The sequence below is a fragment of the Halichoerus grypus genome, chromosome 6 (genome assembly GCF_964656455.1).
Source record: "Halichoerus grypus chromosome 6, mHalGry1.hap1.1, whole genome shotgun sequence".
NCBI classification, from domain to species: Eukaryota; Metazoa; Chordata; class Mammalia; order Carnivora; family Phocidae; genus Halichoerus; species Halichoerus grypus.
This window is the reverse complement of record NC_135717.1, coordinates 159,563,465-159,580,457: the sequence shown is the minus strand read 5'-3', so window position 1 is coordinate 159,580,457 and position 16,993 is coordinate 159,563,465. Positions and strand designations below refer to the sequence as shown.

The following is a 16,993-nucleotide window of genomic DNA, read 5'->3' as shown; positions in this document are numbered from 1 at the left end:
GTTCATACTTAAATGGGGGTGATAAACTCAATTTTGGAATCTTTTTTATTGGATACTCTTTTGAAAAGTAGTTAGTCATGAGCAATCTAAAAGTGTTACATTAAACTTAGCTCTTGTATTAGGCAAGTTAAACTGACAACTGTAACAAGCAGTCCCAACCTTTAAGCTTTACACAATAAAGCCTTATTTCTCATTTATGCAATAATGTAAGTATTCTTGGTCAGCCAATGATCCCCCCAAAAATATCTCAACGGTCCAAGCTCCTTCCTTCTTGTAGTGCCACCTGCTCTAGATCTTCAGAGTCCCCTCTATTAAGCTTCAGGATGAAAAAGGAATGTGGAAGTTTAAGCAGAAAGTTCTTATAGTCCAGGCCTTGATACATATCATTTCCTACCCACATTCCATTGGCCAGAATTCAGCCATATGGCCACACCTAACTGCAAGGAAGGCTAGGAAAAGCAGTCAGGCTGAGTGCCCAATAAGAAAAGGAAATGGGGTACAGGGAACACACAGCAGTTTCTGTCCCAGCTCTAAATGTTTACTTCCTATCCAGGCTTATGGGGTTAGCAGTGTTCCATGTACAGGACCAATAAATGGTTGCTCTTGTTACAATTGGTACATCTGATATACTCTAATAACCATTATCTGAGACACTATATAGTACACAGCCAAGTGTTAATTGTGGGCTGTGATAAATAAGACATGACTTCTGTCCATAAGAATTTTGCACTAAAATAGAGCTCTCAACCAACTCTAAAATGGAGAAGAATAAATTAAGAATTAAATAGAGGTGAAAGTGTTTTTAACATATATTTGATTATATGCCTGTCTGCCCTAACTAAGCCTCTCAAGACCAAGACTTCATAACACATCTTTGTGGCCTTTATTCAGTATCTAGCATATAGCAGGTATTTTAGAAGTGTTTTTTAAGAGAATAAAACAAAGAACTATGTTGAAGGAGTGCAGAGAATGAAATCATTATGTGTTGTTATAAGCTGTGCACTATACAACTCTAGGAGGTGCAATTCACATTGTGGTCATTGTGAATGGCTCTCCTTAGAGTTGTGTACAATCTGCCCATCTGTATGTGAGAGCCCCGGGGAAAAGAGCAACCAAAAAATGCATCCAGGAGAACATGGAAATTGAACTGGGCTTTGAGATATACAAATAATTTCTACATATGAAAAAAGGAGAGGAAAGGTGTTCCAGTCTGAGGAAAGAAGCCGATCCAGAAGCCCAGAGTTCTAGAAAGGCAGCTGGTAGACCAGGTTGCTGAGAGTTATGCTGAGACAGGGAAGTAATGGATAAAAGGTGAAGTTACTTTGTTGCTCAATAGTGAAGGGTGTTGATTACCACATTGAGAAGTGTGAAGTTTTTTTGGTAAACACTCTGGAGTTATTGTTGTTTTTGGAGAACAGAAATAATGTGTGCCCACTCATGTTTTAGGGAGATCATTCTGACCATCATGTGGAAGATGAACTGAAGAAATGAAAGGCAAGGAGATCATGTGGGAGACTACTACCACACTGCAGCTGAGAGATGATAAAGACCTAACTAGGATGATGAGTAGATAGGAAGAAGACAAAAGGACTGTGACTTATTGGCTGCCCCAGGTGACAGAGAGGAGTGAAAAAAATACTCCAAAGTGATGTGGAAGGTAATGTGGACAATTCATTGCAGAAAGAGAACAGGAGTTTTAAAAAGGAAAATTATGTGTTTAGTTTAGTATGTGTTGCATTTGAGGTGCCAGCAGGATATCTATATAAGTACCCAGGAAGAGGGGAGATGATTTCTGAACTATCAGCTCATGGCACTAGCCAGGTAGACAGAGCAATGGTTCTTAGCGGATTGTGTGTGTATGGGGAGGGTGAAATTGGTCTGGCTTACCTATCACTGAGTATCAAATAAACTACCTCACAAAGCTTAACACAACCACTTATCTTGCTCATGATTTCGTGGGTCAGGATTTGAGGAAGGAGTAGATAGGCTAGGTAGTTTTGTTCTACATGGTCTTAAAGTGGCTGGGCCTAGAGGATCCACTTTCAGGATGGTTCTTTATTCATACATGGTGCCTCCATGCTCCACACATGAGGTCTTATCATTTGAAGTGCTCCCTATGGCTTGAGGTTTTCATGCCATGGTGGTCTCAGGATATCTGATCACACTTCTTACAAGAGGCAGGAGTTCAAGTTACCAGATCAGTAAAGGGCCATGCCTGGAACTGGTACGGTGTCCCTTCTGTTACATTTTGTTGGTCACAGGGCCTAAATACATTCAAGACTTTGAGAAATAGATTCCACCTCTGGTTGAGGAAAATGGCAGGTCACATTGCAGAAGGGTATGTGGGATGGGAAATATTTTGGGGCCATCTTTCAAAAATACTATTTGCTACAGGGGTGTCCATCAAAGTCACCTGAGGGGATTTTTCAAATTATGGCTACTATGCTTCCAAGTTTTTTTTTAATTTTTTGTTTTTTTGTGATTTTATTTTTAAGGAATCTCTATACCCAACAAGAGTCATATGCTTCACCGTCTAAGCCAGCCAGGTGCTCCTACTTCCAAGTTTTAAGTAGGTTGTACAAGAAATTCTGATACATATCCCTGACTAAGACCCACTGGTATAGAGCAGAAAGAAAAAGTAGCTCAGAAATGAAATGTAAAAGGAAGAACAACTCTGAATAGGGAGCTCCTGCTGATAGACCAGAGATGAAAGAAATGAGCTCAAGGTATTATGAGAGCCCGAGCAGGAAAAATTCAAGGAGGATGCAGTCAGAAGCACCAAATGCTATGGAGGTAGTGAGAATAAGAAGTAAGCAGAGGTTGCTGTATTTGGCTTTAAAATGTCTCCAGGCATCTTTGAACTCTATTGCAGTTAGGGTTGGGATCCCAATTCTGAGGCTGGCAAACTGAGTCTGCAGCTAGAATAGATTCCTTTTGTAGTCAGTCTATTGCATCAAGTATAGAAACACATCAGACTAGGACTTGAGAGAACTAAGTTCAGATTCTAACTTGGCTGCATATTCACTCTGTGACCCTATACATGTCACCCATTCTCTCTGGGCTTCAGGCTTTTTTGCTCTGAATTCTATATTAATATTTAAAATGTCATATTCTCTTCTTGTTTGCATTCAACAAATGTTTGTTTTCTTGAGATATTTTTTAACAAGACTTGAAAATACTCTCTGTTTTTTAATGTGGTATTACTTGGGACCAGAATAAGGGAAAACATCTGCTTTTATTTCTTTATTTTTTTGACAGAGTTTCTAAATATTTATAATTTACATGAAAAAAATTACAACAGTCATACTGGGCTTCTTTCAAATGTGAAGGAAGAGAGAAGGTTTTGCAAATGAAAATGATAGAAACCACCTTAGTAGGAAAATAATCTGAAGATGGTGTTTGCTCAGAATGGCTCAAAAAAGTCCCCAAGTCCTTGCCTTCACCAGGACGTCCTGGTAGATAGGTAATATAAGAGAGATTTAGGTTAATAAACTCTCTGGAGAGTGCTGTCAGATGGGTTTTGATGACTGGGTTTGCTTTAGCTCCTCAGTCCCTTACCAAACGGAACTAGTGAGACAGTGGTATGAGCCTGGATGTTCCTGGATCAGCCACTGGGGAGATCCTCAAGCAGTATCATTCCAACCCTGCCCCCAACAGGACTTTCAGGCATCTGCCTTTAGCAAGGCCAAGGCTAAAACAGTGTTTACACAGCTGGGCCTTAGTTTCATGAGGATCTTCATTCTTTGTAGTCTGATTCTCAGTGCTACTTTGGGATACCTCTGAAGATGGGGAGCCAATTTAACTCCAATCATCAAGTAAATTACTAATCAGCCCTCCCACTTCCAAATCCAGACCTTTTTACTTCAGCCTGGTCCATTCCTCTATCCCCCTAGCTACTACTCGCTGCTCATTCCCCACTTGATGTCTTCTTATTCATATTTTCCCTTTCTTCTCTTTCTCTTTTTCTCTTTCCTTTTCCTCTTTCTCTTTCTCTTTATCGAATCCTAATCAGAGTTCAGAGCCAGGCTAAATTCTGCCTCTCCTTGGAGCTTCCCCTGCCAACTCTAGGCCTCTGAACCTCCCCCATACAGGCATGAGTTACCCACTAGGCAGGCTGAGTACGTGCGTAGACCACTTGTAATTCAGGGGCCACAGCCATCCCACCCCTACCCCCACCTCACTAAACACACACACACACAGAAACCTCAGCTTTAATGAATGTATACAGAATTTTGAAATGGGAGAATCTAAAAAGATTTTATTTTAACTTTAGCATATGTAACCTTTGTGACATTTCAAGAAATAACATTTGTTATTCATTATGTAGGGAGGGGCACGAAAGGCGTACTCTTTTCAGTTTAGGGTCTTTAGAGTTCTTAATTTTATACTGATCTTCCCTCTGAAATACATTGCGCTCATTGTGTTCTCCATAGACATTGGCATTTAACTGTATATTGTCACATGGACGACCTAGTGGCTGAGCACATGATTTCTGAAATCAGACTGATGTGTTGAAATCTTGACTCTGACACTCACTAGCTCTGTGACTTTGGGCAAAGTATTTGTGGTAGATAATCTCCAATCATAGCTGTCATAACTCCTTTCCCCCGCCACTCCTCCATTGAGAAGTGAAACTTGTTTCCCCTTCTCTTAAATTTTGCTGGGCCAGTTACGGGTTTGGCCAACAGATCATGGGAGAAGTGATGTTCTAAGACTTCTGAGCCTGGACCTTAAGAGAACTGGGAGTTTCCATTTCTTCCCTCTTGGAGGGTTCCTTCTTAAGAATCTAGCTTCCATCCCAGGAGAGACAATGGAGGAGTATAGATGTCTCTGGTAGACAGTCTCAACTGTGCTCCCAGTTGATATCCAACACCAATTGCTAGCCATGTGAGCAAGCCATCTTGGATGTTTTAGCTCTGTCGAGCCTCCAGATAAGTGTTGCCCCAGACAACCTCATGTGGAACAAAACTGCCCAGCTGAGCCTGGCCAACTCAGAATCATGAGACATAATAAGATGGTGTTACTTCAAGCCACTAAGTTTTGAAGTGGTTTGTTGTATAGAAATAGATAATTGAAACAATATTTAACCCTACTTAGATTTGGTTTCTTCCTCTGTAAAATGGAGTCAATAATGGTACCTATTTCATGGTATTGTTTTCAGGATCGATTGAGATTAGTGGTAACTGCTTAGTGATGTTATCATTATTACTATTTTTAATCATGCAAGGAAGACTCTGTCACTGGTTAAAAGGATTCAAGAATCAAAGTGCAGGAGGTGGGGGAGGGCAGGGGAGAAAGTGAAAGTGTAGGAAATAAATGGAACTACCAAAATACCATCAACTTTTTTCAAAGAAATGGAACATATCCAGCCAGATTCTAATCAACCCAATCAATATTCTGCCTCTGATAGGAGCACTGAGGAAAACTTAAGATATCCTCCAAAGTCCTTCACTTCCTGTAATAAAGTATTACAAATCTAGCACCACGGAATCTAGATGAATCTTTCATGAAACTAGTTATTTTTAGCTTATATCACTTCTCAGAGAAACAACTTCCAGGCATGTATAAAGCTGTACTGCCTTTTATTTTTTCCTAAAATACCACCTTTAGCCCTCTAAGAAGTGCTTCCCAATTAAGCCTATATACATTACTGCTTAATTTGTAAATGAGAAGTTAATGTATCTTTCCTCACAGAGCCAGTTTCCTTGGTAAGGTCAGCACAATACTGATAAGAAAATCTATACTAGGCCCCTCAAAATGGGCCTCTGAGATTCTGGCTGAAAGCTCACCACAGATCTGGGTCCAATAATAAAATCCTCCTCAAATCTGGGAGCACTCAGCTCATTCCTGCCTTCTCAATCTTTTAAGTGCCTCCTTCCCATGCTCCTTCTTTTCCTTTCCCCAGTTCCTTGCAAAATCTTGTTCCAAAATGTCAGTCAACCATCAGCTAATGGGATCAGAAGTTGCTTCACAATCACAAAACCTCCTGTTCCCCAGCCCAGTGGCCCCCATTACCATCCTGTGTCCCAAGATGACCTCCAGCCTCCATGACATAAGAAGACATTTCAGAGCAGCTTTATAAATGGAGAAACTCATTTGTTATTTTTTCAAGGGACCAAGAAAAGAAAATGTTATGAACAAGGAAATTGTTGGTGGGTCACTGGCTGGGACACTGAAATTTGAACATTGAACAATTAATTTGAGGATAATATAAACAGGTTTCATTATACAGATTTTAGGAATATGATATGAACAGTCTGTTGTTTTGAATTCTAGAATATTCTTCCCCCTACTGTGCCCCCACTCCCACCCCCTCTTACCATGACTTGGCATTCTCCCTCTTACTACTCTACTCTGCTGGTTGTTTTCTCCCTTTATGCCTGCTGTTGGGAGTGCAGATGAACTCTGAACTTGGCTTCATGTGGTTGCCTTGCCTACATTTATTCTGACATTCTGGTTTCCTATCGTGTTGCTGACACACATTTTTAAGGGTTCCATTATGTTAGGGTTTTTTTCCTTACTCTCTTCAGAAAAATTGATTTTTCAAAGGAATATTTAAAAAATCTTTTTGTTTAAAGAAATGTTTCTTTCTAGTTCTTTGTCCTGTTTCACAATTATAGCCATGTAATCCATAAGGAATCCATTAATGTGTAAGAGGCTTTGAAGCTGCTAGATTGTGTGTGTGTGTGTGTGCACGCACACTGTTTTTTTCTCTTTCTCTCAGAATCTGGCTGCTGCCAACCACTGATTTAGGAATGTTTAGGGGTATATGCCAACTCAATAATCAAAATCATTTTGGTACTGGGAACCCAACCACAGTCTCTGTAGACCAGTGGAATTTATTGCTTGCTCCAGTATTAAGTAATAGTACCAACAACATTTTGAATAAAGAAGAGTCTGATAAGATGTGAAAGAAGGTCAGGATAATTCATTTTGATCATAAAACAATGCTTGTTTTGAATTGAAATACTAAAGGTACAAATAGCCTGATGGTCCATGGCTTCCTTCCCTTGACCTGGTATAGGAATATGATTCATAGCTTACTTCAGGATTGAGGCTCCATACAAAGTGCTGATTTGCTGCTACATATACGTCCCTATTTTCATTCCACAAATATCAGTATCTAGTACTGATTATGGGCCAAGCACTGGCCGAGGCATTGGGACTGCAGTGGTGAACAGGATAAACACAATTCCTGCCACATGGCACTTTCTGAAGGAAGATATCTTGGCTGCATAGATTACTTGCTATTAGGACATTTGAGGCACATGCATAAGAAAGTAATAGTGAAGCTAGAGTCCTACTGAACTGTGTTCTGACCCAGACTATACCACTTCAAGCAGTGTTATCTTGAACAATTTATGTGGCCTCACTTCAGATCCTAAATTCCAATAGAACTTACATCATAGGGTTATTGTTGAGGGTTAAGTGAAAAAAATCTTTGTACAGCTTTTAGCAAAGTGCCTGGTTAATAACCAGTAGTAGTAATAGTGGTGGTGGTAGTACATGAGAGCCACACTGGCCTTCAGCAAGGTAAGTTTCTTCATTCTTGACACAGCAATTCATGGGACCAACCATCACTGGCAAGTCACAGATCCAGCCCACTCTGGAGTCTCTTCAATTCGAGGGAGAGAAAAAGAAAGAAAGTGTTGCCCAATGCTCAGAACCACATCCTTTGCTTCTAAAACTACAGTTCCTCTTACTGCTCATGGAAGGAAATGCAGCTCCTTCCTCCCCAGGAGGGTAGTTGCCAGCTCCACTGTGGTGAGGATCCTTCACACTACCTGAGCCCTGACATCTCAGACCCCATAAGGTGCAGCACCCCTCATCATCCCTGAGACCTACCACCAGGGACTGTGCCAGTGGAAGCCCACCATGCTATGGTATAGAGTCTTCCCACCCACTCTGCCTCTTCTGTTTCAGCAGGATCCCCATCCTGCTCCATATTGAGCCTAAAACAGTAGATCTAGAACTTCCAAGGTTGCTGGAACCTTCAGGGCTCACAAAAAACCCACCTTTCTGATGGGTCCTGGATTGTCTTTACCTTTGGGACAGCCCTGATTTCAAATACTTATCTCCAAAAGAGCACTCAACAGTTATCGTATGGCTGCCATGTGCCCTGATGTTTCAGCTGAAACAACATGATTACCAAACCTAACCAGATCTCTCCCAGAATAGTCACAAGGTTTTCCTGGGCACAATGGGGGTTACTCTGCCCAAGGTATGATGCAGGGAAAAAAAATCTGTGTCCTGGTTCCTCTGTTCCTGTGCCTCTTCAGAAGTTATGTCTTCTACCCAGCAGGAGAGAGAAGTTTTCTCGGTTTCCATCCTAGGGATCTAGGTGTGAAAAGAAACTAGAGGGTATTATGCTAAGCAAAATAAGTCAATCAGAGTAAGACAAGTATCATATGATCTCACTGATACGAGGAATTCGAGAAAAAAGGCAGAGGATCATAGGGGAAGGGAGGGAAAAATGAAACAAGACAAAACCAGAGAGGGAGACAAACCATAAGAGACTCTTAATCTCAGGAAACAAACTGAGGGTTGCTGGAGTGGAGGGGGGTGGGAAGGATGGGGTGGCTGGGTGATGGACATTGGGGAGGATATGTGCTATGGTGAGTGTTGTGAATTGTGTAAGACTGATGAATCACAGACCTGTACCCCTGAAACAAATAATACATTACATGTTAATAAAAGTAAAAATAAATAAATAAATAAATAAATAAATAAATAAATAAATAAATAGAACCTAGGTGCAAAAAAGAACCCACTGTAGTCAATCTGCCCCCTCCCTTCTCTATGAAGAGGGCAGGCCCAGAAATTTTCCCCAGATCCTGCCCAGCTCATCTATCTCTAAGTGACCTTACCATAGCTAGTGTGTGGGAGGAGAACAAATTTAAATGAAATAAACATGAACCTCCTCATAACAATAATAGTGCTATTAATCCGACACTTACTGAGTGCCCAATTAACTACGTGGTGCCAGAGGAGAGACAAATCCCAGCCACCCGCTTGGTAATTTAGCAAGATGCTGGCTTAGCAGGTCTGTGCTAGCTTGAGGGAAGAACAGGTTGATGCCAGAGGCTAATCTCTAGAGGCTCTGTCTTCAAACAAGACTGTTTCCTCAACCAGGAAATTTCCTGTATCACATAGTATACCATATGTTCTCTGACATCCTTTTCTTATAAATCCATAGAGCAGTACAGGGCAGGGTCCTTTCCCTGGAGCCCTTTCCTGGGGACATCCCCCTGTGGTAAGTCAAGCACACATTTCTCTGTCGGATGATGGCAGCCCGGGGTAGCCATCGGTTCTGCAGCCTCTTATGTGGAAGCTTCCCCAGTAAACCATACTTCACTTTTTGCATATCACTAGTAAGGCGTGTTTCTCTGCTGCCTTGGCATGACCGCATCAGAGCCCAGGAAATTAGCCAGTGTGCAGGTGTGAAGGACTCAAGGTCTCTATACACAAGTAGTTAACAGTTTCGTGGAAAAGAACTCAAAGGCGATAATAAATGCAGTACGTTTATAGACACTTGAGGTAAGAAGGAACTTTGATAGGCTGTCACTGAACCCCCACTCTAGGCAACAGATTATAATCTTAACTAAAATGCATACTTCTGCTTAGATTAACAAAGTCCTGGAGGGCCACTCATAAAGGGGGCCGACACTGGTTCCTGGACCCTCACTTTCACTCTTCAGGGGAAAAAGAAGCCCCCACAGATGACTGTGTCTGACAAGAACTTACACTGGGAACAAACCCAAAATGAGGAGATATTCACTAATAATAATACATAATAATAATAATTATAAAATTCACTAATAATTTTTGTGGAGAACAAACCAACCACTCTTTATTCACACTGATTCATTTAAGAAAGTTAACAGAAAATATATATCTATATTAACCACAATATATTTATACCCACAAGTAATGTTTCAACATAAGCAACCACTCCAAGTGCATGGAAACATGGCCATTGGCCCTTCGAAGTGAGATGGCAAACCTAGGGAAATACTCAGGCTGGGACTGCTGTGTTCAGATTAGGCCTGAGTGCAGGGCTGGAGGGGGGTGGGCATGCTAAACTCAGGCTTATACACCTTAGTCTGTTTGTGTGGGTGTAAGCACCCAGAGGAAGGGTGCCATACTTTTCTTCCACACATAGACACTATCCATCCACAAAGCCTAAAGGAGTTCACTTTTCCTCATTCATCTGCCTGAAAGGGCTCCTTTTTATAAATGGTATAATTTTTTTTTAAGATTTTATTTATTTATTTGACAGAGAGAGACACAGCGAGAGAGGGAACACAAGCACAGGGAGTGAGAGAGGGAGAAGCAATCTCCCCGCTGAGCAGGGAGCCCGATGTGGGGCTCGATCCCAGGGTCCTGGGATCATGACTTGAGCCGAAGGCAGTTTCTTAACGAACTGAGCCACCCAGGTGCCCTATAAATGGTATAATTTGTATGTGCTAGCAGGTGTCTCACCTTTCCTCAAAGCCTTTCAGGACTTGAGAGTTCTAAGGGCAAGTGGGGTACAGGGGACCTGACTACTAATAGCTTGAACCATCCATCCCCACTTGGAAATGACAACTTCATAAAGACCTTGGATTTTTGGACTCTGGTCTTCTCCCAGTGGGTAAACATGGAGCTCTAGAGAATAATTTGTCCTGCTCATCAAGCTGGTTTTTTTTTTTTAACTGAATCTTTTTGAGATAATTGTAGATTCACATGCAGTTGTAAGAAATACAGAGAGATATACTATGTACACTTTACCAAGATTTAATTATTTAAACCAACATTTGTTGAACACTTTCTGGCCAGCCATCAGGACAACAAAGATGCTTGAAATGGGATCCCTGGGCTTTTGTGCCTTTAAGTTTTCATGATGAAGACAGACACAAAATATCTCTTTAATGAAGTTCATTGTGCAAACTGCCAAGAGGGAAGTGAGCATGTTGGAGGAAGAGTCCTGGGCAGTGCCTTGGGGAATGAGTAGAAGTTTTTCAAGAGAAATGGGTGTTGGAGAGGCAATCTGGGCAGAGAAAAGAGCACGGGCAAAGGCTCAGAAGTATGAAATAGCATGGTGTGTGCTGGGAGCCATTCAAGTAATTCAGCATGGATTGGAACAAAAAATTCAAGGAAGAGAGTTCAGAGGCATCTGGGGAATGAGAAGGGAATGTTGTGTGATCCTGGCCTCCCACATTCTATGCTGGGGAAATGAAAAACAGATGGGAAATATGCTCCCAAACATGGCCCAAGCATGGCTCTCAGAGAAGCAGGAGAGAATCTTGTTCCGGTTTGAGGAACAAGAGCACTCATTTCCAATTTTTGGACTATGGCCCTCATTTCCAATTTTTGGACTATGGCCCACTTCCTTCTGTGACCGTCACCCAAGGCCAAGGGCAGGAGGTCTAGCTCATATCTTTCCTATTCTGCACAAGGGTGGCAATGGGAATGAAACAGAGTGCCCCCTCTACCAATCTGGGCTACCACATGGGGCGAGGCACCCTCAGCTCCCACCTGGCATGAAGTTTACCCAGAAGTCCTGTAAGGGCCCAGTGAAGGACACAGAAGGAAGGCCCTGACTGAGCTGAGAAACAGCAGACCTGGAGTATTCTCGCCACAGATGTCCACAGAAGCTGCCAGTGGAGCAAGGTACACAGGGAAATAATTTCCTCAAAGACAGTGAAGATCCAAGGAGTAGCGTGGGATCTGAGTTCCCACCTGCTCACCTCCACAGTCACACAATAAACAAATGTGTGTGTTTACATGTATACATTCTTGAGGAGAAGACAGGGAGGGCATACTGAGATATTTAAATGTAAGTTTCCTTATTACTCAGCAGGATGGGGCTCCTAAGGAAGATTAGGTAGTTTATAGAAAAATAAAAAAGTCACATTTTCCTTGAATGAATGAGTATATTGTGTGTAAATGATCAACCCCTCTATATATGGTTTATGAAACCCTCAGTAGGGTTTTGGATGAAACAATTCTATTTTAATGTGGAATGGCAAGGATTCTGAATCATGCCATACTCTCTGCCAGTACTAAAATATTCTCTTACCAAAGAAAAGATGAGCTACTTTCTCACCTGTCCTTGCATCCAAAAACATGGCAATCCTGGTACATCCCCAGAAAATGGGGATGTGGCCTTTATAAGAGGATTGGGGCAGTTTTAGATCTGTGAACTGGTTTGTTTCAGAACAACCTGATTTGTAGTATTCCACCCTGTAACTGAAAGGGAAGCCGAAAGATAAGAAAGCAGTATTGTGTGTAGGTAGAACTTGGAATTTGGTGGTTTATGAGCCACTGATGGCCAATTTTCAGGTATTTTTTTAAGTAAAAAAGGAATATTCCTAAGTTTGCTGTGTTTACAAAACAAATCTCAGCAACTTAAAACAATAATGGTTTATTTCTTCTTGATGCTGTCTGGAGGCTGAGATGGGCTCTGGTTTTCACCAAGTGCCGTGAGTAAGAGAAACTTACCCTTCCTGCTGTGTGTCTTCCTTTATCCTCACACCACTACCACACTCACAACACTTCTGATAACAGATGTGTGAGGGTCTTCTTGCACCAAGAAATTCTGTGACACCAGCTGGGTGTCCTACAGTTCAACTCAACTCTGAAACTACCTACCTGGAGACAGCATCAGATTCCACAGGTTAATGGTTCAGTCCCATAAGACAGCCACCACCACCACCACCGTAGACACCAACACAAGTCCAGGTCATCACCTGTGCTCCTGACCAACCAGCTATAGGTCAGAGGTTCCCACGACACCCTCCTCAGGTTTGATCAATTTGCTAGAGTGGCTCACAGAACTCAGGAAAACACTTTCCTTACTGTTTACTGGTTTATTATAAAAGGATATGATAAAGAATACAGGTGAACATTCAGATAGAAGACTTACATAGAGCAAGGCACAGGGAAAGAGCATGGAGCTTCCATGCTGTCTCTGGGCATGCTACTCTCCCAGTACCTCCAAGTGTTCACCAATCCAGAAGCTCTCTGAACCCCCATAATTTTGATATTTTTATGGAAGCCTCATCATCTAGACATGATCAATCATTAATTCCATTTCTAGTCCCTCTCCCTTCTTCCAAGCTTCTAATCATGGCTTGGTCTTTCTGGTGACCAGCCTGCAACTAAGAGTCACCTCATAGAACAAAGACACTGCTGTCACCCAAGAAATTCCAAGAGATTTGGGAGCTCTGTGTCAGGATAAGGGGTCAAAGACCAAATACTGGAACAAAAGATGCTGCTACTGCTTTGATCACTTAGAGTATTGTAAGAGTTTTAGGTGTTCTTTGCCAGGAACCAGGGGCAAAGATCAATATACATTTTTTTTATTATCTCATACCCTGGGTTCTGCTCTGTCTTCTTATTTCAGGACCCAGGCCGAAAGAGCAGTCCCTACATGGGACATACCTGAAAAGAGCAGAGAACCGGCCAAACCTTAAGATGAGTCTTATACCTTCTGCTCCAACATGATGAATGCCATATTTACTCACATTTCATTGGCCAAAGCATATCACATAGCCAAACCCAATGAGGTAAGGACATAAAATCTTCCCATAGGAGGTACAGTAAATCACCTGACAATGGACAGGGAGGAGTGACCGGTGACTGAAAAAAATAATATTATCTAGCATGATAATAAACACTGATTATAAATAAAATGGAAAACATGGGAAAGAAGAAAATAAAAATTACCTGTAATTCCATTGTTAACACTCTGATGTATTTCTTTCCAGGCTATGTGTCTGTGTTTTGCTGTTTTGACAAATTTAGGATTATAAAAGTATATGCCTGCTTTATAAGCTGCTGGTTGATACTGAATTATATAATGAACACTTTCCCACATGAAAAATCATTCTTTTAAAATATCACTTTAATTCTTGCACAATTTTTGTATTAGTTTGGATAGACCAGGTTTTGTAACAATAACAAAAAAACTCAACTTTGTTGCATGGCTTCAAGTCACAAAGGTTTATTTCTTTTCTTTTTTTTTTATTTTCAATTAGCCAACATATAGTAATGATTAGCTTTTGATGTGTTCAACAATTCATCAGTTGTGTATAACACTGAGTTCTCATCACAATCATAAAGGTTTATTTCTTATTCAAGCCTCATGTCCAGTGCAATTTGGCATGGCAATTCTGCTTAGCTTGATCATTCTGGAACCAAGCCAGAAAGATCAGCTACCATCTCAAATGTATCTGGCTATTGTGAAAGAAGGGAAGGAGAAAATAGGAGGGCATGCATTGGTTGTTAAAGCTTCTGCCCCCAAATTTTCACACTTTATTAGCCAAATCAAGTCATGTGGTGTGACATTTTTTTTTTCCCCAAGGGACACAATATTTTGCAGATCCTCCAATCAAGAGGTTGAGTCTATTTCTCTACCCCTTGACTCAGCTTGGCCATATGACTTACTTTGGCTAATGGGACAGTAGCAAAAGTAATGTAAGTAGAGGCTTAAAATGTCCTTGTGCATTGAGGCTTGTTTCTCTTAATGCTTTTAGAATCACCCAAGATTGACATAGAGGATGACAGATCACATGGAGAGAGAGGCCATGCTGTTCCATTTGTTTCAGCTATCCCACATAGGTAAGTGAGGTCATTCTCAACCATCAAGTTCCAGCCAGCCTAGACCAGAACCATCCAGCCAATTCACACATTTTGAGAACTTTTTAAGCCACTAAATTTTGAGGTGGTGTGTATGCCATAAGAGCTGACTTATACATATCTATATCTAATTTCATCTGGGAGAGAGACATGATATTTTTAGAAAGTCTTATTGACCTCTTCAGTATGAAATCTTATGGATGTGCCATCATTTATTTAACCATTTTCTTATCATTAGAATCATATTGTTACCTAAATCATTATATCACATTCATTATAACTATAAATAACACTACCATGAACATCTTTGTGTATGCATTTTTACCCAAGTTTCTGATTATTTCATCATAACAGATTGGTGGAAGAATTGCTGTCAAAATTTAAGCCTCTTAATGACCAAATTATGAGCCAAAAGGATGATACTAATTTATAAATCCAATGAAAGTACATAAGCATACCCATTTCTCTTCACTCTTATTCAACATCTAAGTGTGAGCTTTTAAAAGCATCTTTGCTAATCTAATGAGAGAAAAGTTTCATTTAAATTTTAATTTCCTTGCAAATTGAGATCACTTTGTCTTATATATATTGTTAACAGTCAATAATTCTTACATAATACTCAGTGTATATGATAACATTTCCTTATTTTTCTGTATTAAATTAAATCCAACTTTAGTGTCCCATAGGACAAAATTGGCAGAAAGCTCAACATCAGGTGTTCTTTCCAGTTTCTTTTCCCTCTCTTAGATGGTGAGGAACTTGGAGCCCTGAATGGGTATTATAAAGGTGGTGGGGCTCTGTGCTGGTACTTCATTTCCCTCCAAGCTAGGTGCAGGGGAAACTTTATGAAGGGGTGAGACCATCTGGGTTCCCACAACCTTGAAGGTAATGTTCAGTTTTCACATTTAGACATACCTTATTCAGGTCCATCTACCTCAGCGGCATTAGAGTGGGTGCAAGTCCCCTCCTGCTCAAATCTTTAAACACCTGTTGCTTGCCCAATATCATATTCTGTCAGCACCACAGGAAGGCAGGATGCAGAACTCTAGTTCCCTTTATTTGGCAGAGTTATAATTTGAGAAAGTTTGTGTGGCATGTGGGGGTGGGGAGGTGATGTAGGTGGCTGGGATGACAAGAGTTTATATGTACATATTACATAATACTTTCCCCAAAGGAATGAGCAGATATCTCAGAAGACAAACAATGTAACTGTTAGAAGCATAATATAAATGTCAAGTCTAAGAAATTACATATAGAAGTATTGAACCATAAGTCATCATATTTCTTCTGTAATTAAGAAAAAAATCACAATAATTTTAGTGAGTTAGAAAAGAAATGCAAAGTCAGACTATGAACAGACTTATGAACTTCATGGACAGACTTACTATCGAGGCCCTCTATATCCACACCTCCCATCCCCACTATTTTTTCATACCCTGCTCTTTGAAAAAGCTTCATTTCCACCAGATGTCATGGGACATAGCTTCTGTCAGTTAATGAATTGACAACAGTTCTCATCATTTGGGGTGCTGGAGTAGATCCCCAAACCCAGTCACATCCCTTTTCCTCCAAGGAACATATAGTCCTATCTACAACACCTTTTCAGGTAAAGCAGCTGAATGACGAAGCCAAGTCCTCATGAGACCCACTAACTCCCCACCCATTGAGTTATGTGCTCCTACGTCATGGTGGTCAGTCGGTGCAAGGGCGTTGCCTGCATCTAAGACAAATGAAGAACTTGCAAGAAAACACACGAAGGCTGCTGGTGCCAAACACTTTATGGGCAACATTTGCCAGTGCAATCTGTGTGTTGTGTCTTCTATAAAAGAATGTCAGCAAAGGAAGGAAATGGAAACCATTCCACAATGTGGGCAACCTCTCCTTGCTCACATATGCTAGAGCTGGGACAGTGGATACAAAAGTGGACCGGGGTGGGGGGGGTGGGGAGGGTGCCTGAGAAGGAAGACTGGAAAAGGAGTCAGCTCTCGTACTTAGAATTTGTTGCTAGAAAACAGAAGAGCTGTTAGATTGGCCCCCCACAGAACTGTTTAACTCCTCTAAGTCTACCTGGAGTTTTTTGATGTAGTTACTCCACCATAAAATTTCATATCTCCTTAAGATTCAACTTCAGCTAAAGGCCCTGAAGAAACAAGGCCTCCTTCCAAAGAACTGAAGAGTCCAGAAGCTTCTAGGTTCAACTGGCCAGTGTCTAAACTGACAACCTGCTCTGCAGCCTGAGGGATGATAAAACTTCACGGACTGGGAGAGAATTCCACGTCAAGAATGTCTGCTTCTGAGAGCTAGCTCTGATTGCCCTCATCCCCATTAACAAAAACAGATGTGTGCTCATGAGCAAAGTAAACATTCAAGG

General features: G+C 41.1%; 1 long non-coding RNA gene across 1 annotated transcript in view; it reads left to right on the top strand.

The window, feature by feature from the left end:
* Window positions 1–1,370: 1,370 nt before the first annotated feature.
* The window catches only part of LOC118544947 (uncharacterized), a 22,956-nt gene continuing 7,333 nt past the window's right edge, over window positions 1,371–16,993 (top strand). The window contains exons 1-2 of the long non-coding RNA XR_013449323.1: window positions 1,371–1,657; window positions 14,520–14,604. This is a non-coding gene — a long non-coding RNA (uncharacterized LOC118544947). The remainder of the gene's footprint in view (window positions 1,658–14,519; window positions 14,605–16,993) is intronic.